Here is a 27610-nt window from a genome sequence, read left to right on the forward strand (position 1 = left end):
ACGACTTTATTCTCGTAAAATTACAACTTTTTATCTCGTAAAATTACGACGTTATTCTCGTAATTTTACGACTTTTTTTCTCGTAAAGTTGTGACTTAATTCTTGAAATCTCAGATTTTTTTTTCCTCAACGTGGCCCTAATACTCCATCGTAAGATACCACTGGGGTAAGTGAGAAAATATGTGTCTCTGTAATTTGGGTGGACCCACATTTTAAAGGTTTTAATAGATAGGGTGAAGCACAACAGGGGACAATAGGAATTCTACATAATACATATACAATTGAGACAAGATAGAAGGCCACTACCCCCACACCCACCCCCCAAATCATCATCATACAATGCCTGTTAAATCATTATTCATTATATAAAAAAACAAGTCATGTCAAATATAGCAAGTGGGCATGTGTGAATATTTAACACTGGTTAATAGATGTCTTAAAAAACTGCACATAACAGCCTCGGCTGACTTATCTGATTATTCTAAAGGCTGCACAACCCCTGCCCTCCTCATCAGCAGCTTAGCCAAATGCTCCTGACATCCTCACACCGAGCGCCGAGAGCGAGGCAGCCTTACGAGGCAGAAATGGTGACATCACCCGAACAACAGCTAAACAAAATAGGCCACAGCTGTTTGGTTCTTTAGGCTACAAATTAGACTCAATATGTCACACGGCATCACATCACACGGAGGACTGTAGAAATAAGCACTGAGCCGTCTCCGTCGGACTGAGCTGCTGCTGCTCTGCTATCTCTTTCTGCTTGCTTACTTTCTCTGTTCTGTTTTTCAGACGTACAGATACAGAGCTCATGCTAATTTGCACTAGATGAGGAATGAGCAACGGTGGGTGTATTGGTGGGGAATGGATGAATTATGGAAGGATTTAAATAATAAATAGGCCCTCTTCAACCAGACGAGAGTCTTGAAAGAGGGGGGTACTCAGGGAGGTAGTGGGACACTTTGTGAAAGCCATAGACTCTCTAAAGAGATCTGGGGCATATGAATTATACCTTACTGGGTCCATTATCGCTTATCAAAGCATCAAATGAATTATTCTGTGGGGGGCCCTTGCGAATGTGCATACGGCGCTGCTATAGTTCCACTTCAACAAGAAAACAGAAGGATGGAGCGATGCTTCCATATGCACACATATGGAAGCGGGGATAGAAACACCTGGGAGGAATCAGTTAGCTGTCAGCATGAAGACATTAAGCCTTCATATATAAAACAGTTCATGAAGCCTTTAATGATGCAGACATGGTATTTGGGCCACGTGACCGAGGAAACACAAAACATCGTTCTTACATTCATCCCTCCGAGATGAACGTTGAGCGATCCTTGAAGGGATCGGAGAAGCCAATCCGGAGACAGATGAAGCAAAAGGGGGAAAGAGAGATGGGGAAAGGGGGAAGGGTAGGGGATCAGTAGTGAAAAGGGAGTGTCCCCCTCAACCCCCCCATAAGTGTTGTTTCTCAGACCTCCACTTTGAGACTGTAGTCTAAAAATACCCCAGCCAAGCTTGGTGGGAAGGCTTCCCCCAAAAACCAACTCAATATGTCACCAGCGGCATGTGGGGAGTATCCGAGAAAGAGTATCCGGTAAATGGACTGCATTTATAGAGCGCCTTTCTAGTCTTCCGACGACTCAAAGCGCTTTAAACTACATGTCAGCATTCACCCATTCACACACACGTTCATACACAGAGGCTGCCATGTAAGGTGCCAACCTGCCCATCAGGATCTAATCGAAATACTCATTCACACCCCGATGGCACAGCCTTTGGGAGCAATTTGGGGTCAAGTATCTTGCTCAAGGACACTTTGGCCATGTTCAGACCTGGTATTGACATGCGTCCTCAGTGATCCGATCACAAGTGGACAGCTCTAAGTACAGGTGTGAACACACTCGAGACGCATGAGATCGGATCTTTCAGACCACATTCAGAGGTGGTCTGGGCCACATATGACCACATTCTTTTAGCAGTGTGTGCGTGAATGCGTCCTGGGCCACATTAAGGACCACCTACTCATCTGATGTCCAGCTGGGTTCCGCCGGATCACCAAGCCCCCTCAGGTGAATAAACAGGCAGACACGGGCGCTTGTCAGCATGGAAACGACCTCCGTGCTCTTCTGTATCCTGTCAGTAAAACTGTATTTCATTTAAATATATCTTGTTTATAGGCTACATATCTAGAGACTATCAGAGTCGGCACGCAAAGTGCATTATTATCATACTGTCGGAGATGTGTCGGTGTTTTTGTTCCGCTGCTTTGCGTGGAGCTGACACTCGACCGCCCCAGCCCACCTGTTCTCCGTCCTCCCCGGCATGGAGGTTCCCGGGGACCGCCGGTACAATAACCTTTTATTTTGATGTTAATACAATGTACCAGAATATGTAGGATATTACTACTGACATTCATGTAATATAACGTCACAACGGCTGCTGTATTAGCCATGTGTTTACTACGTGTTTACTTGCATAATGGGGCGGGAAAGTGAGATCGGATCACAAGTGGCCACTGAAGACGCATGTGGAGACGCATTCTAATGCCAGGTATGAACAGACGTACTTAAAGCTGTCCACTTGTGATCCGATCACTGAGGATTTCATGTTAATACCAGGTCTGAACAGGGCCTTTGACATGTGGGCTGGAGGAGCCGGTGATCGAACCGCCGATCTTCCGATCGGTGGGCGACCCACTCTACCTCTGAGCCCCAGCCTATGCACTCCCTTATTTGACTGAAGAACCCCCGAATGACCGAGTTACCGACAGCCTCCTCTCTTGTCTGAGACGTTCCTGCCACGCAAGGCAGACTAACATACAAAGTCTACTCTGAAAATCCAATTATTTTGATGAAGGCCAGTCGCTGAATGCCAGCCATAACGCATACAATAGAGTTTTCAAGTGACCAAGTAACCAAGGAAATACATTATCTGAAAGCAAAAGACTGTTTGGCCCTGCTCACTCTTCTGTTGATTTTCAACAGCTCAAAAGCTTTTTTAAAAATGTTGCACAAAGTTCTGATAGACAGCGGCTCCACTTTGTGTCACTGTACCATAGTTTAATACTCCCCAACGCATTTCTTCAGAAATTACGCCAACATGTGTTCACCGCTGCTAAAAAGGTAAGGACATGAACAATGTAATGTCATGTTCGTCCTAGCTAAGCTTGCAACCTACCTGCTCAGTAAATAACAAAGGAGACAAAGGTCTGCTGGAAAGCCAGAATTCACAAAACTGACCAAGGTTCTTCTCAGTTTGCTCAAACATTTTTGACAATAAGCTCTCTAGACACGCAGCATTCATGATTTCAGCCCATTCAAAAACGTGTGTTTCATGGGCATCAAAAACTACAGCTGTCTTGCTGTTATAGTTCAACAAGTTGACGCTAATCAATATTCTATTGGGTTCCACTAGCATTTTGCTAACAAGTGGAATTACTTTATGAATGCACCTGACACAGAGGGGTGATGGGTCTTAAAACAGTACTCACCAGTTAAACTATGCAATGCCAAGCAATGTATCTTAATGTCAACACATTATTACTATTATAACATTATGTCTCACGGCAGTTCGTGAAATATTCACAAATTTTAATCTATATGGTTCATGTACATACACACAAATTTCTCTTTTTTTTTTCATGACCCTCAGCACGACTTTCAACAACATATTTTTTTTTTTGCGTTTCCTTACGAATGTGTCAATTTCCGCTCCAGTCTTTTCAAAATAAAACTACTTAGTTAGGTTTAGGAAAAAATTGCCTTGGTTAGGTTTAGGCTACAAAACTACTTAGCTGTAGGAAAAGATTGCGGTTTGGGTTCAAATACCACCGGAAGTGCCGTAACGTGATTACGGAGGTTACGTGACAAATAAATCAACGTTGACTTCTGGTTTCACACAGTACACAAACACCGGTCTCCTGGGCGAGAGTCCAGTGTTTTTTGACCCACACATCCACCCCGACCTCCTCCTTACGTGGTGTTCCTCACTCTGTATACTTCCCAGTTCAAAATTACGTGAATTACATACAAATTGATTTTGTACTGGCCATCACGAAATAAATGGGAAATTTGTGTCTACATACACGAATCAATACATTACATTTCGTAACTATTTCACGAACTGCTGTGCGACTGGGCTGCATATCATCTGCTCAGGTTCTGATTGCTAAATGTGGCTGGCAATGGCAGCTATCAATATGGGAATGTTTTCTGTATTGTTCCCCTCTTCTTCGCAAAAGTAGAAATTATGTAATTGTTGTGTATTGTAATGAAACATGCAATGCCTGTTATTTTTGCACAGTTGCTGGGCTAACTGAAATGCTTACTTTTGAAGGGCGGACATCATAAGAAGCTTACTTTTGAAGAGAATTCCAAATAAATGCCACTCAAGTGGTTATAGTTATAGACCTACTGTAGATCACCATTACAGTAATGGAAATTGATGAGATTAGCAGTAATCTTCTAAAGCGCAGTGCAAAACTACCACAACAAAGGCAGTTTGTGATTAACTGAAAAAGAGCTTGGTGCTAATATGATATCCACACAAGACAATACAGTAGTCGTGCTCGTTCCCTACGCTGAGATGCACACAACAAACCAGTTTCAACTTCAGTTTTTTCAATTTCAGTTGGAGTTTTTGGATATAAATATTTGGAATATAAAGGTACGGTCCGTCTACACGGTTGTCAAAGCAATCCTACTTTTCTTACTTAAACGTAGGCCTAGCCAGGAAATCAGCAGAAATCGTATGTTTTTCTAACTTTGATAATAGAAAAGATTTTTCTTTTTTACAGAGATTATAAGAAATCAAATTACTGCAGAAAGCCAACAACAACTACATTCCTTAAGTGTATGTAAATGTAGAGTCTGGGTAGCGTTTTTCTGCAATAGCACATATACTGCAAACTGATGAACTCAGCCACAGATGTGCTGCTACGACCTTCTAGAAACAGTTTAAAATCCCACACCAATGAGCACTTAGATCCAAAGACAAAGCAAAAAAATTCAAGGAAAACAGATGGAAATCTATGATTACAATCTAATGAATGATTTATCCGGCATCTCTGGCTTTTTGGCCTAGATCACAATGTTCTTTGATGTCAAAGAAGAATAAGACAAAGTAGACCAACTGTAGAAGCAGTATGTGTCACGGCGTGTTGAGACACCTCCGGCAGCTCCGCGCACTGTTTGTGTTTGGTCTGAAGCTGCAACAGGATCTGAGGCCCAGGCTGAGGATGTCACTCCTCAGCCTGGTCCCCTGGGATGTCCTCCCACCCTGCAGCTCTCCAGACCCTGAGGAACTGCCGAGAGCGGAGGGGGACTGGGAAATGGTGGGGTCACTTCGGTGACGTTCCTGCTCGCCCTCGCATTACCCCCGTTGGTCCCGTCCTGACATCCAACCCGAGAAGCCACAGCACTCAAAGTGAAGGTCAAAGAGCTGAGGAAGACACACTGAGACGGCCCCGATCAAAGACGAGCAGCACCTTTCTCGTCTGCTCTGGAAATCTGAGCCCTGCTAATGTTTTCAACTCTCTGAAAAAACAAAATCATGTTTCTTAGTGCAAACCAAAATTGTTATTCATTTAAATAGATGAGAATTTGAGCGAGAGAAAGGATTTAAACAATCTAAAACCATTTGATTCACAGCTGAATTAAATGATGGAGAACAAATATGAAAAGGAGAGGAAAATGTATCCTCTATTCAAAAGGTCAATACCACATCATTTACATAAAAGTATAATCCATATTCCACCTATTTTGACATATTTATCCAAGCCATTCGATGCACCTTGTTATTTTAGTATCTGTGGCTTTTCCACAACACATTTTGCGAATGACAGTGCTGAAATGAGGGGAAATATTTTTCTTTTTAGCAGGAGTTTGTGAGTGTTTCATCTTATTGCTCAAATGACGGCTTTTAATGCCGCAGCATTCATAACCCGTGCCTCTTATCACGGCTCCCTCCAACACTTGATGGAATTTGCCATCGCACAATGGTTGGAAAATACACTTCAAAGGCAAGACGCATCTAATCTCCTCCACTCTGCACATTGCAAATTTGCTGTGATAATAAGATCCTGCCTTCCCAAGCGTTCTTAGGGATCTGAACCAAGGATGAGAATTTCATCTCTCTCTCCCTCTCTCTCTCTTTCTCCATCTCCGTTTCTTTCTATCTCGCTCTCTCCCAGTGTGGCATCGCAAGGGGTGTGTGGGGGGGTTTGTGCTGCAGTTTCAGAGAATCTTCACAACAGCAATACTGCATATCTGTGGAACCCATCCCATCCTTATGTAAAAGCCCTATTTTACACTTTTATTCTACACTCGCACACACACACACACAACAACAGAGAGGCACGACTGACAGCACAGCACAGTGACCTAGTTTCCATGTGGCCCAGAAAGATCAAGCATGACTCCCTCAGAACTGCTTTGAGCACAAAAACCTGGTTCAGTGCATTCAGTCAGGCCAGTGCACATCGGCGAGCAGCCAACCTACCAATCGCACTACAACAGAGAGAGCCGTCGCCCGCTTTAACTACAGCTTCGGAAAAGAAAGCGGAGACGTGCCGCTGAGATCCCAAAACCGTACCGCATCCTTTGCCAAAGTCACAAGACGTGCGGAACCGCAAATGGGAAGGCAGGCAGGAAGCCCTGCAGGTAAAGCTGTGTGTTGTGTTTAGTCTGGCGGAGGGCAGGTTGAGGACAGGCTTGTCATCGGAGGCACAGCTGCAGGACATGCTGCAACAACACCCCCCCCCCCCTCTAACCCCCCACTAGCTGACTCCCAGCGCCCTACATACACCACTCCACCCCCCTCCAGGTTATCTGTACACATGGAGAAGGTTATGGATGGAGATGCTATCACAGAGAGCGCATTAGCACAACAAAGAGGTGTTTTAGAGAGAGGCCCGCCAGGATAATTAGCTGATCCCTTACCAAGATGCCGTGTTCGATACAGAACAACATGCTAATGTGAAGACATAGTGTTGAGTGTTAAGGGAGGAGATGCAATTTGAGCCATGGCCGTACAAAAACAAAACAAAAACTATAAAAAAAAAATCACTGTGAAATTGTGGCGTCATCAACTCACTCCTAACTTTAAAAACTTTTATTCCTTAAAGGAGCAGTCTAACATTTGGGGGAAATCTTTTGCTTTCTAAAGCAGAAGCAGGTGAGAAGATGTCAGTGTTCCAGCATATAGATAGGTTCCAGGATGTTTTTAGCCTAGCTTAGCACAAAGGCTGGTTAATGGGGTAAACTGCTAGCCGGGTAGCCATCAGCAATGTAAAAACACTACAGGGCTGTCGATCGATATAAAATATTAAATCGTGATTTATCGCATGATTGTCGATAGTTAATTGCGATTAATCGCAAATTAATCATACATTTTTTATCTGTTCAAAATGTACCTTAAAAAGGGAGACTTGTCAAATATGCTGCTTTATGCAAATGTATGTTCAGGCTATATGTATTATTGGAAATCAATTGCCAATACAAAATAATGACAAATATTGTCCAGAAACCCTCACAGGTATTGCATTTAGCATTAAAGAATATGCTCAAATCATAACATGGCAAACTGCAGCCCAACAGGCAACAACAGCTGTCAGTGTGTCAGTGTGCTGACTTGACTATGACTTGCCCCAAACTGCATGTGATTATCATAAAGTGGGCATGTCTGTAAAGGGGAGACTCGTGGGTACCCATAGAACCCATTTTCATAACTTGAGCTGAGAGGTCAAGGGACCGCTTTGAAAATGGCCATGCCAGTTTTTCTGTCTGAAGTCTGAAGAAGAAGTCACTTACTAAAATGTGCCAATAAATTGCACTCTAAGGGAGCTACAGTGTGCGGACCTTCTTCTATGTTGACTCGCCAAAAATAACGTAAGTTTGGAGCGTTATTTAGCCCCCGTACCGACAAGCTAGTGGGACATGGTTGGTACCAATGGATTCCTTAGTTTAGTATTTCTAGATTCAGAGGATGTCAGAATCTTCACTCTGGTTTTAAACTGAGCCGCTACAGCCTCAAAATCGCAAGTTGCGTTAACACGTTGAAAAATGTTGTGGTGTTAACGCGTCATTATCGCGTCATTATCGCGTTATTATCGCGTTATTATACCCTTATATAGGTCGTAGCAATTAATATTTAAAATGTAATTCTGAACAATTTGTGAAACACATTCTCAAAACCCTAACATAAGTTGTTCAAAACGAGAATTTTTTTAACATCCAGACATATTTTACTCACTTATTACAGAAAATACCCGTTCTCCAGATTGAATTGTGCGCAGGCTCATGCCTTGTACTAAAATTTCTTCTCACTTGTGTGGTGATGCTTTGATTCTTATACCACAACAAAACCTAACTGACTCTACAACAAGACATTAGGGGACAAGCCAATAGGTAGCCCTTCATATCCTCAAAGTAAAATATGTATTTTTTACCAACCAATTTGAAACAAGCATTCAGTTAAACACCTTTTCTGTAATAAAACACAATATTGGAAACGACGACAAGCCCGAAATATGTATAAATCCAGCTGGAGTCTGACTTTAACAATTTCTGCACCATTTTATCATCACGGGAGTCTCCCAATACTACACTACTTCATCCTAATGTCTCCAGAATTATGTCTGACAGCAGAAAAAGAAAGATATGTGATTTGCTGCACTAAAATAAGTCAGACATGACACAAAATTGAGTCCTTAACTTTGCCGACACTGGTGAGAACAGATCTGCACGGCTCTACGTGTAATGAGTGAGAACGAAACTCAGGTGAGTAATAGAAGTTCTTCAGTTGGTACAGGGAAGTGGATAGGTGGAGCGACTGCCGTCCTGCCAAGGTATCTGCTTTAATATCATCTCAAGTCTAACTGGGAGGCGATCGGTGGCGGAGCAGTATTTTGTTAAGGCCAAACAAAAGGCTTGTGTTGCAGCGTGTTGCCGAGCACGGAGCGCCGCGTGTTATCCAGGTCAGAGTGATCTAATCAGGTGTGAATGAAAGCACTTGGCAGCGCTCCAGGCCTCGCTATGCCGTCATCACTAAGGGGGAAGGAAAACACACACACACATATACATATACGTGTCTTACTACAGTTGCGAGGACATTTCAACGAACAAACTACTTCCTTAACACCACAGCAGTACACCACGTTTTTGATTGACACTACGATAGTGGTGGGTTGGGTACCAGATTTACATCTCTTGGAAAACCTGTGTACAGTATGTAGCTGTGTAGCTCAGACATTCCTGTATGATTTCATACGAACAGGCATGAGCACTAATAGACGTATCGAAGCTGTGTGTAGCAATATCAATTTAGGCGCAATAAGCACAACTTAAATATAGTGGAAACGAAAAAAATACAAAAGTATGGAGTACAATATCTCTGAGCAATCAGCGTAAGTGAGTTTTATGTAGATTGTATTGGTGTTATAGAATGATTTGTCCAGGCTACGCCTTGGTTTAGTTTACATTTTTCCATAGTAGTACCAATACGGTTTCGGTACTAACACCAACACTGTTTTATTTATCTTATTTCATTTTCTTTTACAACCTTTCTTTGAAAAATTAAAACATTTCTTTCTAAAAAAAAAAAAAAAAAATGCATTTATGCTTAATTTTATACATATATTTATTTCTACTATTCTTGCATTGACATTAAACACACTTCTTTTTTTTATTACCTATTTACACTGTGGTTATATATTGTTGTGTTTGAGGCACATATTTCTTATATTTCTCATTTTTTATTATTTATTTATATTACTTTACATACATTGTGTTATATATTGTAGCATTGTGTACATAATTTACATTATACACACACACTACTTTATATGTATATTTCTTTATGCTTATATGTAAGAGCTGTACTGTAACATTACAATTTCAGATTTTCTTCTCAAACGTATATGATTCGTATATACATCACACCTCCATACTGTCCAACCACAGCAGTTCAAACTCCAATAAAACGGCACAAAACTCTCAGGATGTTGTTTTTTTTTTTCTTTTTTTCTTCCAGAGCAGTGTCACCCAAACTCCACCCAGAGCGACAGCCATTCAATAGAAAAGCCTTCTACTTTCAATGGTCTGAGCTCAGAACCAATCACAGCTACCCCTGCCCCCCCTCGGCTCCCAGGCTTTCAGCCAATCGCGGCAGACCCCGCTCCACACATGACTCTATGCGCTGCTGTCCATCAACTGCCTCATATATAGTGCATGCATGAAAATGTGGAGCAGTTCAATAACTTGCGTCGTAGACAGGCTCTTGTGTGTGCGTGTGTGTGTGTGTGTGTGAGGAGGGGGGTTGCATGCATGTGGGAATGCATGTGCTTGTTTACCTATGTAGAAGCACAGAAGGAGAGAGAGAGGGAGGGCGAGAGAGAGATTTGTAAGGCACTTGTATTTGCTAACTACTGGCTGAGTTCCCACTAGAGGCAGGGAGATCAGACTGAAAGACTGTGTGTCAGGAGTGAGACAGAGACAGACAACAGACAGAGAGGAACCGCTCAGCACCAACTTTTCAGCCCGTCTACATGAGGTTTCTCCCTGAATATGGAGGCTCGTGGTTTTTATTTTTTTTCAACCATCCAGTCACCACAGATCCACACCGCCGAACTTTTGGCCACGCTTTAGGTAAGTATTTGAACTGCTCGTCCTTCGCCGAGTCTTTTTCATTTCCAACTTCACTGATTAAACACTTAACCTTTGCCACTTTTCCACTTGTTCTGATTTTGTTTCACACTATGTCTGCATGTCTCGTTCAAAAAAAGCTGTACAACAAGCTGTTCAATAATTTCATTGAAACTATTTCTACAAAGCTAATGTATGAAAAAAAGTTTTGTTGATTTTCACTTTCACAGCGGGGCACAAAGGCATTTGTGTTTTGTTCGTGACGTGTGTGAGAGTGTTTGTGCTCGGTACAGTTTGTCTAAAAACTGTGTATGTGTGAAACCAGACAGGGGCTCTGTGTGTGGGAGAGTTTTGAAAAGGATGTATGTGCGAGAGAGAGAGAGAGAGAGAGAGAGAGAGAGGGGGAGATTGTGTGTGCCGGACAAAGTGTGCCAAGTGTAAAAAAAAGTGTGTGTGTGTGTGTGCGCTCGTGTGACTGTCTGTGTCTCTTTTTTTTTTTTCTAAAGCTTGCTCTGTGGGAATGCGGAATGCGGACTGCGGTAGCCAGTAGCGATGTTTGACTGGGAGGAACTGAGCCAGACAGTAGACAAAAGCGAGCAGGGCCATCCAGACAGGGCAGGTCAGCCATTAGAGGCTGCAGCGGAGGGACAGGTCAGCCAGCTGCTGCTCCGCTCCACGAGGGGAGGGGATACCCCGCCTTTAGCGTTGAGGCTGAGGGTTAGAGTTGCGGTTGAGGTTAGGGGTGACCATGCTTCACTTCACGACCGCCTCTCAGAGTGCTCACCTTGTACCTCGCCCTCTCCCACTTCGAGAAAACCCCCAACCCCGTGCTCTCCAGATCGAAAATCCCCACTTGAGGAGTCAGTTTGAACGTTGCAGAGAATAATTTTGTGAAAATCTTTCAGCGCCGGTTTGTGTAGAAATTTTTGCCGGTGCCAGCGATGGTTCCAAAAATAAAAAAAAAAGCTGCCGTCAATGACTTGCTTAAGAGTTACAACAAAACATACTAAGGTGAAGGGAGGAAAATGCAGCAAAGGAAGTGTAGATGTAGGAGGAGGTTAAATATAGACGGGCGCTAAAAGAGGAAGAATAGGAGAGACTGTAATTTTCACAGAGGTTGTTTTTTTTCTATTCCCTTTTTTTTTCGCCGGTTTTCCCCCGCCGGCTTGCGTGGGGGTCGCCGGGTTTGGAATGTATTTAGTGACAGGAAATACTGGCCGCCCCTATATTTTTTTTGTCCCGGTCCGCTTTTGTCCAAAGCTCTTAATCCACCGCAAAAGCTGAGTGCGTGAAGGAGTAGCAACAACCAAGAAAAACATCGCCCCGGATCACAGATGTACACCACGGCTGTAGTCACCCACCCCCCCCCTTCAGAATAACACATTCACAGAAAGCACAAAGGCTTAACATCAGGACGCACAAACAACACATAAATAAGTCTGGATTGATATCCGAGTGCCGGTGATGACGAGGAAAAAGCAGCTCTTTGAAGCTACACTGCAGCTGCTATAGGAAGTGAAAAACAAGTGTCATCACTTAAAGTCACTGATTCAGATTAAAACTAAAATACACAACAACAGTCCTGGACTGCGGTCTGGAAAATGTGTGTGTACATGTAGCCCATCTGAGACTCTCCTCAGACTGAGTGCAACTCATTCTCTGAAAATGCCTCTACATGTAGAGTCTTGTTACCCAGATACACATCTCAAGCCCTCATCACCGCCAATGGCAGGCAACTCAAAGTCATACACTCCATAACCCCAATCAACGGAGCCTTTCAGTGAAGCCGTCACTGAAACACATGCTCCTCAACTACGCAGTCTAGCCTACATATACTGCCTTTAATACACGTGTTGTGTCTCCAGGTGAGAGAAAAAAACACACACTGTTCTGTGTGACAGCACAGGTTTTTACCAATTGCTTAAGGATTACAGGTAGCCAAAGTCCTTTGTTGACTAAATGATAACACTTGGACTCTGTGGAGGTGAACTTGAGGGCTTTGATTTTTTTTTTTTTTTTTTGATCCCTAAAATGGCCACGAAGCATTTTTGTAAACCTCAGCGGTTTGGTGAAGTCCAGTGTCACTTGTTGATCAGCTAGTATCGTCTGAGTTCAGAGAAGGCAGCGGGTTGCGTAAGCGTCTCCTGTGACCCCGCACCTCGGCCCGGCCTGAGCCGAGGTCTGGGTGGACTTTGATCCCCCAGGCCCCGGAGCTCTGTAAGCCCCTCTTGCACCCCTTGCTCCCTCCCAGGCCTGTGTGTGTACCTGGATTTGAATAGAAACCAGACAGCGATGCCCCCATACCCCGCCCTCCTCCTCTGTCACCACTCCCGCGCGGGACAATGAGGATTTGTTAGCGCTCAGCCGCGAGCCTGCTGACACAAAGCGCATAGCCTCCCAGTCCCCGGCCCTGGAGTGTAGCAAGCTGAAGCGCAGGCGGGCAGGACACCAGCAGGGGGGCCACAGAGTGGGGGTTGGGGGAGTGGGGGCAGTTTTTTTGCAGGGGGTGGGATTAGCAGACAAGAGCTCTGGGTTGGGGGATGGGGGCCTGAAATGAACAGGAAATTACTGCCTTTGATGAGGCAGAGGCAGATTCGCACAGGCTGAACTCCTCCGGGCCTCTTCCCCCGGCCGTAAAAACCTGTTTGAGCAGAAAATGTCAAAACACTTCAAGGCCCCCATGTGTCACTTCCCTCTGGCTACGATGGAGTTGTTAAGTCCATACACAGGTGCTAAGCAAACACTCGCAAAAAAGTTTGCGCTTTTTTTTTCTTTTTTCTCTCCCCCCCACCACCGCTGCTGCTCGCTGCCCCCTCTCTCTCTCCACCCTTCCTTCAGACGCCAGCTCCTGACCATGTCATGGGAATCCTATTAAGCTATATATGCTATCCATCCCGACCCATTTCCACAGCTCAATCTATATCACACTGCAGGGAAAACCACAGACATTTTATATTTAGCCTTTCTGCATAAATATTTCAAATCCGTGAGGGTGTGGAAAATATTGTAAATATACTGGGCGTTACATCAAAGGTAGAGAGGAGCAGAGATGAGGAGATAAGTGGAAGTGTAAAATTTGGATTTCTTACGCTTTCAATGAATTGTGATTTGTCTCGGTTTAAGCGCAAAAAAAAAAAGAACTTACCCAACATGATATCTGCTGGGGCCTTTAAGCCATGTTTGACTCAAACAGCAGGAGGAAGGGGAGGCAATGTGCTAGTCTCTTCTTTTTTTTTTTTACAAGCTTGCATCCCTACTTTCTCCGTGATCAAATAATGATGCTTTCTACCGACACCACACTACATTTAAATTTCTCAAATGTCTCAGAGAACTCCCCTTCGTGCCGTGTGTGCGTGTGTGTTTGCGTTCCTGAGCGTGAGGAGAGATGGTAATGTGTGTTCAGTGAATATCAGGGTCGATTAGAGAGTCTCGTCTGGTCGGGCTACAGCAGATTAGACAGGCGGAGCAGATACAGGCCGCAGGCTGGTCGTCTGGCGCTCTGACCCACATTGCTCTGATGTGCACGTCACTTCCCATTACACTGACAATTGGACGCCACATCAGCTGAGCGCGCCGTGATCTGCATACCCTCCCCGCGGGCGAGGTCTTGCTCACCGTAACCCTCATGCTGTCATACTCACAAAACTCCGGCCGTCCCAACCGCCTGGGCTACAGGAAGTGGTGGATGAGTCACAGCGAGGCTTCGCCATCGCGGCTCTCGGTCCCTAACTGTGTGGGCGGTGGATTTGGCACGCTATAGCAGAATGTTGACCTTGATGCTAATATGCTAATATCTAAGCTTCTGGATGTCAAGTCATATAAGTAAAAGCTTGTGACAGCGCATCCGCTGTGCTTTATTTTTAGCCAAAAGCAGCATGTATCTAAATTAATATCAGCTCTCCGCATTAAGGGCCTGTCCAGGACAAATATTCAGATCAACAGCTTATGAATTTGTCAGAAGCATTTGTCACCACGATGACTCGGACAGGGTTTTCACATGAGCTGGTTATTTATCCTCATCGTCTCTCTCTGTGTGAGTGAAAGAACGCCACGACCGGCTCCGGTTTGTCGAGCAGTTTAAGTGTCCATGATGGACCGGATCCCTTTTTGAACTACACCACGCGTCACGCTCGCACGCGTCCTGCCCTTCGCAGGTGATGATGAGTGGGAGTTTAAGCTTTTTGGTGAAAGTGCAGAACGTACAAAACGCAATATTGAATTTGATCTCTCAATCTGACATTTCAACAAGTACTTGGGGCCAAAAATACATGTACCTCATGGCAGCCTGTCATTGGAGCGTCTGTGGATGCATACTTGGGGGTATATAAAGCGTATATAAGAGGCCTCGGTGGCGGGCTCTGCAGCTGGCTGACAGAGACAGGTCTGTTTGCAGGCTGCCTGAAAGATAATTGGCAGCTATGGAGTGAAAAGCGGGCTCAGCAACAGATAAGGGCCGTGTGGAAAGCTCCATAATCATCACGGATTAGCAAATGATAAATCATGGGTTCACACAAGTATGCTGTCACTGCTGGAAGAGCCGGAGAGGGGAGGGAGGGGAGGAGAGGAGAGAGAGCGGATGAGGAGAGATATGGAGAGAGTGGGATAGAGAGCATGTGAGAGGAGAGAAAGAGAGTGAATAGTAGTGAAGATGTGGATGTTTTTTGCTGTAATTCAAAAGAAAAACACAATAATACCATCTAGCAGGTCAGCAGGAGAGGCAGGCTGAGAGAGGGGGAAATGAAAAGAGAGGAGAAATTAAAAGCTCTGCCAACACTCCGGCTAATACAATCTTCTGCCTGTCAGATTACCTTCTTTAATCCAGAAAGGTTTAACGCCTCTTAGAAATCTGAAAGGAGACATGAATTCAGCAGAGATTTTCCTCTGCTAGAGAGGAGGAAGGTGCCGGGGAGGAGGGTTAAGTCTCTGAGCAACTCTCCAAAGCACTGGCCTCAACAACTCTGCTGCACAGTCGTCAAAGCGCTATGCGGAGGATCAGCCAATTCTAACCGCCGCAATGTACGACTCCAAACATCCCCGACTTATACCGCAGTGTTCATATATATATATATATATACCGCTGACGGTCGTGCGTTTCATGCATCTCTAAAAATATCATACATGAGCTCGGTTGTGTTTGATCCACGGCGGAGTGAACGGTTTGCCTGTCTTTCATACATACAGTAGGACAAAAAGATGAGCTTAACTTTGGCTTAGGCGGAGCTGATTAGGTCAACAGAGCACAAAGCGCTGTACAGCGCATTAAGGACACAGTGTCCCTGCTGGTGCAACGCAGCGACACGCTCCCCTACTGGGACAGGGCGCGATGCTTTGTAATGTTCGTCACACGCACACACACACAAAAAAACTGGGTAATATGGCTTTATGGGAATAAAATGGCACCGTATAGACAAAACGGAGCGAGAGAGGACAATGACCATGTTTAGTCCAGTAGGTGTAGCAAGGCGCTACAAATGCCAATATTAGGGGGCTCTGATTTCAACTTAACGGTGTGGTAGAGGATGGTTCATCACACCAGACAAATAGCAAAATGAAGCAATTCCAGGAATAACATTTTGTACTTGTCTTTTGTGTGTATGCTGCTGCATTGGTGGCTGCTGAATTCATATTTTTCAGGGTGCACTTCAAACCAAAAATGGTGTGTTTCGCCCCCTTCCAACAACTTACTCGTATTCCTTCTCTTTCCGCTCAGTTATTTCAGCTAAACGCACAAGCGACGCGATTTCAGATCGACTAGGTGTGTCCGGCCGGTGAGGTGGCACAGGCAGCATCAAGGCAGAATAAAAGGTCGATCAGTATCCAGGTCATTCCCATGCTGGCTCACCCTGCTGGCTCCCACTGATAACGGAAATGTGAAATCAGTATTGCCGCCTGTGATTTTCACTCCTCTGCTTCCCTGCTCTGTGCTATTTCTAAATCTCTCAGTGTGAGGCTTTTCCCCTGCTCTGTGGACGGGGAGGGTGGCGGGAGATGGAGGGTGTTTTTAAGACGACGACGATGACGATCGTGGCGATGGCCCCGGTTCCCTGCTCGCTGCTGTGTATTACTGCAGTGCGGGGTGCAGCGAGTTCGAGCGCCGGGGTAGAGACGAGAGAAACGCTGATCCCCCCCCACGCTCGCCGACGAAACCCACCACCGCACTGCGTCGACTCGGCAGATTAAAAACATGGATTATGTGCCATGAGTGAGCGTTGTATAACCTTTTATTTGGGTTTCCTTGCATTCGTTTGCATTTGGCAACAAAATTTCTGCCGTGCTTTAATGACTCAATTAAGGCCCGGAGATTTCAAAACAGACTACGAGTTCTCCGAATAACAAAATATGATATTTGGAACGAGGATTTTTTGGGTGTGAGCTTTGACAATGCCATCGTTCAAAGGGGGGCCGCGAGTCTGACCTGGGGATAAAGTCTGTTGAAGATAAAAAAGTGGCAGCAGGCTCCAGAGAAATGTCACGGTTAAATCCAGAAGACAGCCACAAAGGGCTCTCTCATCCCGCTTTGTTAGAGATCCTCAAAACTGCTGCGAAAAAGGAGCCCGGGATACATATTCATCAGCCTCAGCGCTCATGACTGAAATGAGCCGACAAAGCTTTGGAGAAGAGAGAGGAGTGTGACATACAGTGCAGTTTCTCTCAGGCATGCTGCGGGAGTGGATAAGTCAACTAGAGCCAGACTGACGCGACGTGATCAAGTGCATCAACGCCGGGTTCAAAAGGTGCACAGCAGAGAGAGAAAAGACGGAGACGGAGAGAAAAACAGGGCGGACAGACAGGCATGTCAATCAGCCGCGGAAAGGGTGAGGATGCTAGCTGCTGCAAGGAGGAACTGAAGAGAAGATTGTGGTGGCGGCGGGGGTAGGAGGGAGGGGGGTCATAAGCAGTGTATGTTAGAGAAAACAGTACGCCACCATCATGACAGAGTCATGGGTTAATGCTGAGAAAGTAGCTGGCAGCAGAGATTGGAGCTGGCTCCACCACAGTTAAGGTTGCAAATGAAACCCCTGGAGCCTTGGCAGGATGATCCATGGCACGTGGAGGCAGGGTTTTTCTGGAAAGGCTTGGCGCTCCGCCTGATGGAGTCCCTACGCTGGAGCAGGGCCGGCCTGGACGCTGCTGCCAGTACCCAGGTTCAGCCAGTATGGCTTATCATCGGTCACGAATTGTTTTACGCACCCCAAAACCCAAAGAACTACACAAAGGATCGTCAAACCGTGCTGGACCGAAAGGTTTTATAAATATTGTCTTGCTTTTTCCACAGGCGGGGTTCTTTATGAAAGAATAGAAGCTGTTGGGAGATGCTATTTTGTACCAATATTTTGCATCTTTAAAGTTGATCATAGAGTAACCACTACAATCCCAGTTAGTCAACGACCTTTGTCGCGTGTCACTTTCTTTTTCCTAAGCATGACTCCTGTTAGTCTTTCACTTTCAAATAAAGGCAAAATATGCCAGAAAAATAATCAGAAAAACCTGATCATTTGCGGTTTTCCCTCTCTAGAATTGGATTCACGGGACTCACCACTAAAACCTGTGCCAAGACTAATAATATTACTGATAACACAGTAATGTATACCAATCAAACCAGTATAAAGATATTCCAAATATACGTCAAGAGCCGTTTTGGCTCATTCATATTAAGCGATAAAATGACATCATACTTTATGATCATATGTGGTGAATATCACTGCTACTGCTAGGCCATAATTGGTCTCTTCTGACCTCGATTTATTTATTGACTTCAGCACTGTTATATCACAGACCATTCCTCTTTACAAATGTGTGACGGCCAAATATGACACCACACGAACCCGCTGCACCGCTAAATCTCATTATAAACGTCCTCAATCGAGCAGATATTAAAACATCCAATCTGACTCAGAGCCTATTTGGTGACTGACACCGCAATTAAGGCATATTTGTTGAATTTGATTGAGTTTGTCCACGAAGAGGATCACTCACGGCGCGAGTGATTTTAAGCGATTTAATCTCCTCGTGCTCTTCCATTAGGAGATGTCTCGCAGTGCCAGTGGATTGTATAATACTAATAACAATAATTGTCAAGAGGCATGACGGGATGTGAAAAGAGTGTGAGAGCATATGCTGGCAGCCTCCCAGCCTGAGTATTTTTGAACAGGCATCTGAGCTATGCTGGGAGTGTCAGGTTAACTGTGGCTACAGTTATGTGAGCAAAACATTTGTACTGTCATTGGAAATGGACAGTTTTCTAATGGTGGAGATGGATGCTACGTATTTCCTAATAAGATTGTGACTCATCTCTGTCGGTCTGTGAGATTCTGTGGAAATGACCAAGAGGTGAAATGAAAAGTGAAAGAAAGAAATTTTCCCATGAAAATGGGTAGGCCATGACAGGAACCAGTGGGTGGTTTAATACTGTAACAGGTGGATTGTCAGGGTGTGGAGGATTTTACAAGAGGGTTAAAGTTACTACAGGGAACGTTGGGGTTCATTTTGGCGGTCCCTGTGGACAAAAGTGCTTATGCGTATTTACGGTGCACCAGATTCCCTTTAGAAAACGTCTAATTTTTTACTGCAGCATGGTCCGACAGTCTGCTCTGCGCGGTCCTGGTTCTGGTTCTCCTGTGCTTCCCTTACCCTCCAGCAGGCCAAGCAATACGGAGTGGGCCTCCAGCAGCAGCAGCAGCGAGGTGTTGGCTCCCAGCAGAGCAGCTGCTGCTGGCCACGGAGCTCTCGGACTGCAGGTTGAGGGCGACAGCGAAGCCGGATCTGGGTCTTTCCGCAGCGGGCTGGTCGCTATCAGAAGCCCCGTTGGAGTTTGAACTGAAGGAGTTTCTGGTGAACCTGGTGAATCGTTTCATCTGATTTCGCAGGGAAACGCAGTATTAAATTGAGACTGTTTAATAACCAGTTAAAAGTTCCTTGTAGTAACTTTAACCAAACCTAGCCTCAACTCTTCTACAGAGTAGAAACAGCATGTACAACACATACAGTAGTTCTTGTTCCTGGTGCACAAACTAAATTCCACTGGCGTTCTAGTCTGAGAATAGATTTCTACATGGAGCATGTCTTTACATTTTAGTCAGCATTTAGGTCCCTGAACGTTTCATAAAGCTTAAATCATATCCAAAGTAAATCATCCACAGCACCATGGTCACATTGATAACCCCCGCATGTGATGATCTACATTTTAGCCCCCTAATCTTATCCCTGACCTCAAGTTCACCTTTTCACACAAGAAAACAGGATAAACTCCTATGTCAAATCCATGCAGTCCTAACATAACTGACATCTATACGATACACTGACTTTAAGAATTTGAGCTTGTGTTGCTGAACTTTGTGCATGTGTGTTGCGTTAGCCTTGTTTCGGCGCTGCAGACCAGCCAGCTATGCAGGCAACACGACAGAGAGTACACTGTGTGCTTCTCATTGTCCAACCCCTGGAATGTGCTGACGACGCAGGGTTCACACTGGTTCAGTCACACTGTTGCACTCTTCACTCTGGCCCCGTCTCATGCTCGCCCAGCTATTTTTAACACTCTACACTTTTGCAAGTTTGTCAGTTATGCAAAGTTTCTGGAGGGGCCACACCAAGCAGCGGTATTATCAAGAACCCACGATGTGAAAGTACGGCCACGCCTCAAAGAAACGATGAATAAGTCAACGTGCGTGCGTGCGGCGAGTTAACATACACTTCCCCATAAGTTCTCCCAAGTGCAGGGAGAGCGGAAGTGAAGTCAAATGAAGAAAAAAAAAGAGGGGGGGGAAAGGAGAGGGAGAGATATTTGAGAATGAAAAAAGCCTCTGTGTGTCTCGGGCATGAAGCCAAACTGTACAAGTGCCAAAGAGGGAAGCCATTGAAGCCCGAGCCAGAGGGACTGAAAAAACTATTAATTCCCACCTTGTCTAGGAGTGGAAACAGAGAGAGAAATTCGGAAAAATGTGGAAGAATGTATTCTTTGAAAAGAAAAAAGGTGCCAAGGGGGCAACTAGCTAGTAAGAGCTTCTTAGAGATAAGACAAATTGGGGGGAAAAAGAACAATATCTGGCCATGACTTGTGCATTGAAGTAGGAATATCAACATAACACAAAAGCTATTGTCCAAAATATAGATTTGAACAATTATTTATCCATTTGCTCAAAAAGCCTTTGTCCAACATTATGTTGGGTTATTTTGATTCAAGGTGACACTGATTTTCAAGGTTAATTCATCTGGAGACTTTCGGCCTTTCTGTTTGGGTGTTAAGCGCTACATGTGAACGATGACGGCCATGAAAACAATTCGCGGAACGCGTGAAATCGAGAAATGTTTCAGTATCATATTGTGGCAATAAGGACGTCTCCTCCGAGGTCAGTGAACTGTGTCAAAGCGGGAGAAAGTGAATTGTGCTCCCTCTCTCTTCCCAAAGTGATCATTCATTATGCAGAAAGCAGGAGAGTGTGGCTCCTTTTCTGAAAGCCTGCGGTGTGCAGACAACACACAGCAAAAATCTGCACATCCAATTCTCTCATTTTTCCATCAGATTGATCTAACAGAACACGAATCCTGCAGAACTGCAACAAATCTCTCTACAATGAGTTGCATCATATATTCGCTGCACTCCCTTAACAGGTTTTTCGGCGCTTCTTCAAAATCAAAAAAACCTCAACTTGCGGAAAATGCCAAAAATGCGACGTGAAGAAGAGGATGCGGAACAAACAAAATACAGTGTTCCAAATTTCTTCTTCTGTGTTTGAAGGGGAAGCGGGCAAAAACAGGGGAGAGAAAGACATAAAAAAAATGAGAGAGACAGACGAGAGAGCATTAATAAAACATGACTGCATGATTTTCCAACCTCAAAGAGGCGAACACAGGAAGGCGCACTCCCAGAGCAGTAGCTGAGGTTCAGCGCAGGGTGAGGGGAACAGTAATCTCTAACTAGCTCAACACTGCAGTGCACTAGTTTAAACTGCGGGGCACAGTAGCGTTCTCTGATCACACTTCGCCTCCCTCCACGAGCCTGACTGACCTCGTCTTCTGTCCTTTTATTCATGCCATTTCTGATCTCCCCCCCCCCCCCCCTCCTCCCCACCCTCCCGTTTTTGTTCTTCTTCTTGCTGCAGGCTGAAGGTGAAAGAAGAACACAGGCTCGGCGGAGACAGATGAGAGTTTGCTTAGTAGTTTTTGAAGAAGGTGAGGAGGATGACAACGGCGGCGGCGGCGTTCAACACGTCTGCAGGACTATTTAAGAAAACCGAAACCTTTTGCATCACCGCCTCTCCTCACTCCCGCTGGCTTCTCATCAACGTTATTTGAAGCTCCACGCCGACATGGGTGGTAACACGCCTTGGCACGGTGCTGCTCCGCACAGGCCAAGAGAAACACGGGAGCGCACACACACACACACACACACACGCAGCTATATCTAGCTCGTCTTTCTTGGTGACAGTTAGCATTACAAAGTTAGCGTTTTTCCATTGTTTGAATCGTTGTGTTAACAGCTATGGCGGACATATAAAACACTGACAGGTCTGACATCATAGCAGGCTTATGAAAAAAAGACAAAAATACATGTTTAGATTTGAATTGCAGACATTTTAAATACATGTGGTTTGGATGGGAATCAGAAAGCGAGGGACAGGCGACTGGGATTTTCCACTTGTCTCAGTGCAACCACAGCAAAGCAACGAAGCTGGATGAAAAATAAAGTGGGTAGCTCGATTTTTGTTACTAATATGTTGCATTATGTTGATTTTCTATGACAAGTCACACAAACCAGTGGCGAGAAACGCGGCCCTTCCTGGTGCCCACGGTGAACATTCAACGCTGTCGGTGAGTTTGAGCTCTGACCAAAACCATCGACCGTTGACTGTACCCTGAGGGACGCCACAGCACACTCACACACACACATTCACACGATCCAATGGAAACCATACGTTGTGAGCTATTTCAGTTCTGCTCTCATGCAGAGCAAAATGCAGAACCACAGTCTGTGGGTGGACTACGGCTCGAGCCTGCGACCTTCAGTTGGCTGGAATTTCGCATTTCCTCAGACACAAGATCAGCTGTGACGCAGGAGGCGTTCACTCTTAAGGCTGCAATAAACATTCATTGCTGTCGGTGGGTTTACATGAGAACAACTCACTGATCAATGAATGCAGACTGCGGTTCAAACACCTCAGTAACCAGTTGGCCGTGGCGTTCGACGAGAGCAATGTGTGATGATGCATTATGTACCCAAAGACTTGATACGACATGCTAAAGCTAATGTGATTAATTAGGTTAAAAAGTATGTTTTTCATGGTCACTGGCCTCGGCTGGTAAGTACAAGCATATGTGCAGCAGATGTGACTGTAGCATTCAAGATCAGATGTCGTTCCAGCATTTACAGTTTTGCTTTGGTTTTAAAGGGTCAGTTCATCCAAATAAGATTAAAAAACATATTTTCTCACTTAACATTAGTGCTATCTAGAAATGTGGTTAGTTTTGGTTTTATTCGTCCAGGTTTCAAGATATTTGGTTCCGAGGGTTCAAATGTAATGAATTAATGTAATGTAATTTCATTTGTGGTGCTTCACACCAAATTTGGATATTTGATAAATTCAATGGCTACATCATAGGGCTGTCAATCGATTAAAATATATAATCATGAATAATCGCATGATGGTCCTTAGTTAATCGCGATTAATCGCAAATAAATCACACATTTTTTTATCTGTTCAAAATGAACCTTGAAGGGAGATTTGTCAAGTGTTACATTTAATGACTAGACACCACTAGTGGTAAGTGATAAAATATGTATATTTTGTAGTTTGGGTACAGGTTTTCCGTCAGAAAAAAATGGTGCTGGTCCACGTGTCCTAGAAGATTCCAATGTCCCAGACAAAAGGGAGAAACTCCGGTCAAGTATTATCCTTGTTTATTGAGTTTCAAAACAATTGATAGGTAAAGAGAGATAGGGACAGAGAGAGAGAAAGCGCTTGTGTGATGGTGAGTAGCACGTAGGCAGTAACGTTGTAGCTGTGAATGTAGCAGTGCAGTGTGTGTACAGTTTATATGTCGGCCAATAAATGCTACAACTCCTCAAGATCCAAGCCAAGTTCCTGTGTCTTGCTTTTCTTGCCCCAAAGTTAGCGACAACTTCGACCCTGGCTCACTTTAGGTGGACTGACCTTGAAGTAGAAACCAATGGCTGCCTGAAATGTGGTACAAGACCAGTTTAAAAATCTAAAAGACTACGGTACTACGCTTTAGAGGAGTCAGCAGTAATGTAAAAAGCTGGATATGTTTGACATTTTTCAAGTTGCTAGTGCTGATATGACACTTTAATTTTGGTACCAATCTCAAAATGATACTTTGTTTGATACATTTTGAGAAACAGAAATGTGTTTTTCTACAAACCCTTTTTTTCATTTGACAAAATGAAATTTTAAATGTCTAAAAACAAACACCCTTAGATGAAGTTTGCCTAAATAAAATAGCATAAAACAAAAACAAGTAAACAAGAAGACAAATCTGACAGTCAATGCCAACTTTCACTTCTTGACCATTTTTGATATTCGGTGCTACAGGCACATTTCAGATGGTACAAAAAAAGTTACAATTTGGTACCAAGCCCTAAATGTAATGTATGTTACTGCGTAGTCAATGGGATAAACATCAGTGGCCCAACAAAGCCTCCTAGAATGCATTGTTCTCATTAGACAGATGTAGATAAGATACTTAGACATCAACACACATTAGTTTATAGTATTTTTTTGTATTATCTTTTGAAATAAGGATTTGAATATCTTTATATCAATTCGACAAAAGTATTGAAAATTATGATTAGCATAATATCCATAATATATGGATTGTCACCGCATTATTCTGTGGACTGTAGCCTCGGTGTAGGCATTTCAGCTGACAGTCTGATCCAAAGCACACAGGTAGGGGGTTCAGCATGTCGCCTAAAGCCGGCTTCCCACCATGACCCAAATGTTAAATTCCATGACTTTTCTCTGATTTGCCATTACCAAGTGCGACCGCTTCCATAACCTCAAAACTGTATTCATTTCTGGTTTTTAACTGCTGTCTGCTTTTCCACTTCACTTGAGCTGAAAATCAACTACTGCTAAATATGTGTGAAACAAGCTGGAAAATCCTATTGGATATGTTCTATGAAGCTACTGTTCTTTGTACAGTCTGATATCCTCACAAACTTTGCGTGTCTACGGCACATCTCCGAACTGCATAATATTCCAGGAATTCGAAGGCCCGAGGGAACTCTGTCAAGGGCACTTTTAAAGACAGACAGACTGCTGTGGGGGGTGGTACCTGGGACTTTTGTAATTACAAGACAGTCACCCAAATCTACAGTATAAGTCAAATGTAACAGAAAGAGGTGAAACTGAGAAACCTGTTTAATTCTGCTCCGGTTCAAATCAACCCACTCTAATATATATATATTTTATAAAGAGTGAAACAATCTGTGCCCACGATTCTTGGAAAGTTAATCAGCCTCGTAACCCCATTTCAGTATGTAATTGGAGGAGATATAGGCATGTGGAAATAATCTTGCAGTAATTGCCCTGTAAGGTTATGTTAACATGCTGGGAAATCTCAAACACATTGACGTTTTCCAGCCAGAGCAGACCGAAAACGCATGTCTTTTTACAGTGGAAAAGTGTCGGAGGGGACAATGAGAAGCAGTCCGGGTCGCTTCTTGTCTTTCAGCTGTCTAATAAAGAGGAAACCAACACTTTTTCACCACACTCACATACACAGATTGTGCTGGTCATAAAGACAGAAATTCTAAAAGGGGTCTATTATACTAATAGGTACTGTGCATTTAAATAAAAGCATTACTTTGATATCATCTTTGATTGTAAAACTGCACATACGCTAGTACTAACCAATTGAAGGCAAATGTAGAAACCAATATATATATGGGCATAAATTTAAATTTTTGCTTTTTTAAATAAATTCTCTTATTTGACGTTTCTCTCAGAACTATATTCTCGTCAAAACCTCTCTAAAACAACCCAAAACTCTAAAAATAAAGCTCCTTGAAGTCTGCAGATTTTTAAAGTTCTGGGAAATTGTGATACATCGCTGACTTTAAAGAGGTATTAATCTACAAATAAACATGCAAATGAATTTATAAAATGTCAGAGTAAAGCATAATATCTACAGAGGCCTGTATGGGGCGGATGGATACTGTTTGCTACATATATTAGGGCCACACAAAAGTCTGCTTGTTTATCCCTGTGGAGTTGGGCTTTGTCATCACACACTGTGAAGTTATAGGCACTGACACTGGGAACAGCGTGACCCACTTCTCCCTGACCTGGAAACACTCCGCAGGCTGACCCTGAGTCTAACGCCAATGCGAGTTGCATCAAGCGAGAAAGAAAAAAAAAAAGAAAAAAAAAGGGACGGTGATTCAAATCTAGGCTAATCATGAATTATTAAAGGCTAAAATGATAAGAAAGCACGGAGGTCAGCAGCAGCAGCAAGCAGCAGCTCCTAAACACTCTGCAGCACTCACGCCATGTGCCAAGTGCAGACGGCTGGGGGGTACACCCGTGGGAGAAGAAAAAGGAAAATCAGGTGAGAGGATAGTGGTGGTCTTTCACTCTTCATACGCTTATCTGTATACATTCACTTGAGTGAAGAACAGCCCTTATAGGCTAACAGTGAAATCCACATTTAAAAAAAGGAGAAGAAAAAAAAACACCACAAAGGAACAAAGAGAAGGATCTGAAGCGGCGTCAAGTGTTTTTGGCTGTTCTTGCCGTGTAGAACGTAGGAAAATGAAAACCTGGTGATCTGAAATGACTTTTGGACAACAGGCATATGAAGTTAGCACCCGGTTATGTGAGGACAAAGGAAAGGCATGTGATGGGCTCCAGCCAAGTAGTTCCATATGGGTGTTGAGTTCACTGGGTCCAGGTGGCACGTGGGAGCATACATCACATGTAGGTCCGGCATGGATCTACTGCCCCCTTATGGCCTGGAACGTGCAGTACTGCAGGAGGCCTTGGCTGCTTGTGCTGATTTATGAGGGGTGGGGTTTCATGACAGATGAATGACCAATGAAACTAAATAGTCTTGCAAGACATAATCAAAATCCCTTCCTCGCCTAATATGCTTCTTTTAACTGGAAACCAATCATCCACATTCCTTATCCAGTATGACATAGAACGGAAAACTTTGAAGGGTATATATATATATATAACATTTATTGTTCAACCTATATACTTCCATACCTACTGTGTGTACATATCCCAAGAGATGCTTGTTAAAGTTTACTGCAAAAGAAACTGAAAATTGCATGTAGATCTAGTGAGTGAAACCACTCGGGGGCAAAGTTGAGGAGAGAAAGTCTCGTCCTCAGCTGGTAATGATTAACCACGGAAGAGAGGTAGTCACCAAAGAACCCTTATAACCCCGGTGGCGACCTGCTCGGCAGCCATTGGTCAGCCGTGTAGCTGGACTTTAGGGAGGGGGGGAGCTGTTTAAAAGGATGACAGAGCCAGGTCAGCCCAGCGCTGACCGGAGGAGGAGCCAAAGAGGCAAAACATGTCCTGATACAGGTCACACAACAGGTTTAATATGAAGGATTATTTAACTCAAGAGACTTTAATTGAATCCTTAAGAAAACAAGCTAAACTGCAAGCCTTAAACAATGATTTTATATCCAGTATGATAAACTGGAATCTTTAATAATTGATCCAAATGGATGTGTGAGTGAATTAAGTGTGCAGCTACAGCTACATTTATGGACTCCTGTATTTTTACCACCACCCAAAGAGCTACATGGTCGCCCAGGACACTGCACTCCCATCGGTTTATAACCCTATGAAACTACAGATCAATGCCCAATAAATGACCACCATCTGCAGGTTCATGAAGATGGCGACGGATGCTCCAAGTTTGCGGGGGGGGGAAGATTCAGATGAAGGAGGTTGAGGAGAAAATAACTTCCTTATTTGAGATATCCGAGTTAG

General features: G+C 44.0%; 1 protein-coding gene and 1 long non-coding RNA gene across 3 annotated transcripts in view; one reads left to right on the top strand and one right to left on the bottom strand.

Moving 5' to 3' along the window:
• Positions 1-27610, bottom strand: part of nr6a1a (nuclear receptor subfamily 6, group A, member 1a) — a 101874-nt gene that overhangs the window by 48585 nt on the left and 25679 nt on the right. The window lies entirely within an intron of this gene.
• LOC119493139 lies at positions 9768-26022 on the top strand. The gene is made up of 2 exons (XR_005207917.1): positions 9768-10646; positions 21743-26022. It is a non-coding gene; the product is annotated as an uncharacterized LOC119493139 (long non-coding RNA).

Source organism: Sebastes umbrosus, chromosome 8, assembly GCF_015220745.1.
Source record: "Sebastes umbrosus isolate fSebUmb1 chromosome 8, fSebUmb1.pri, whole genome shotgun sequence".
Classification (NCBI taxonomy): Eukaryota; Metazoa; Chordata; class Actinopteri; order Perciformes; family Sebastidae; genus Sebastes; species Sebastes umbrosus.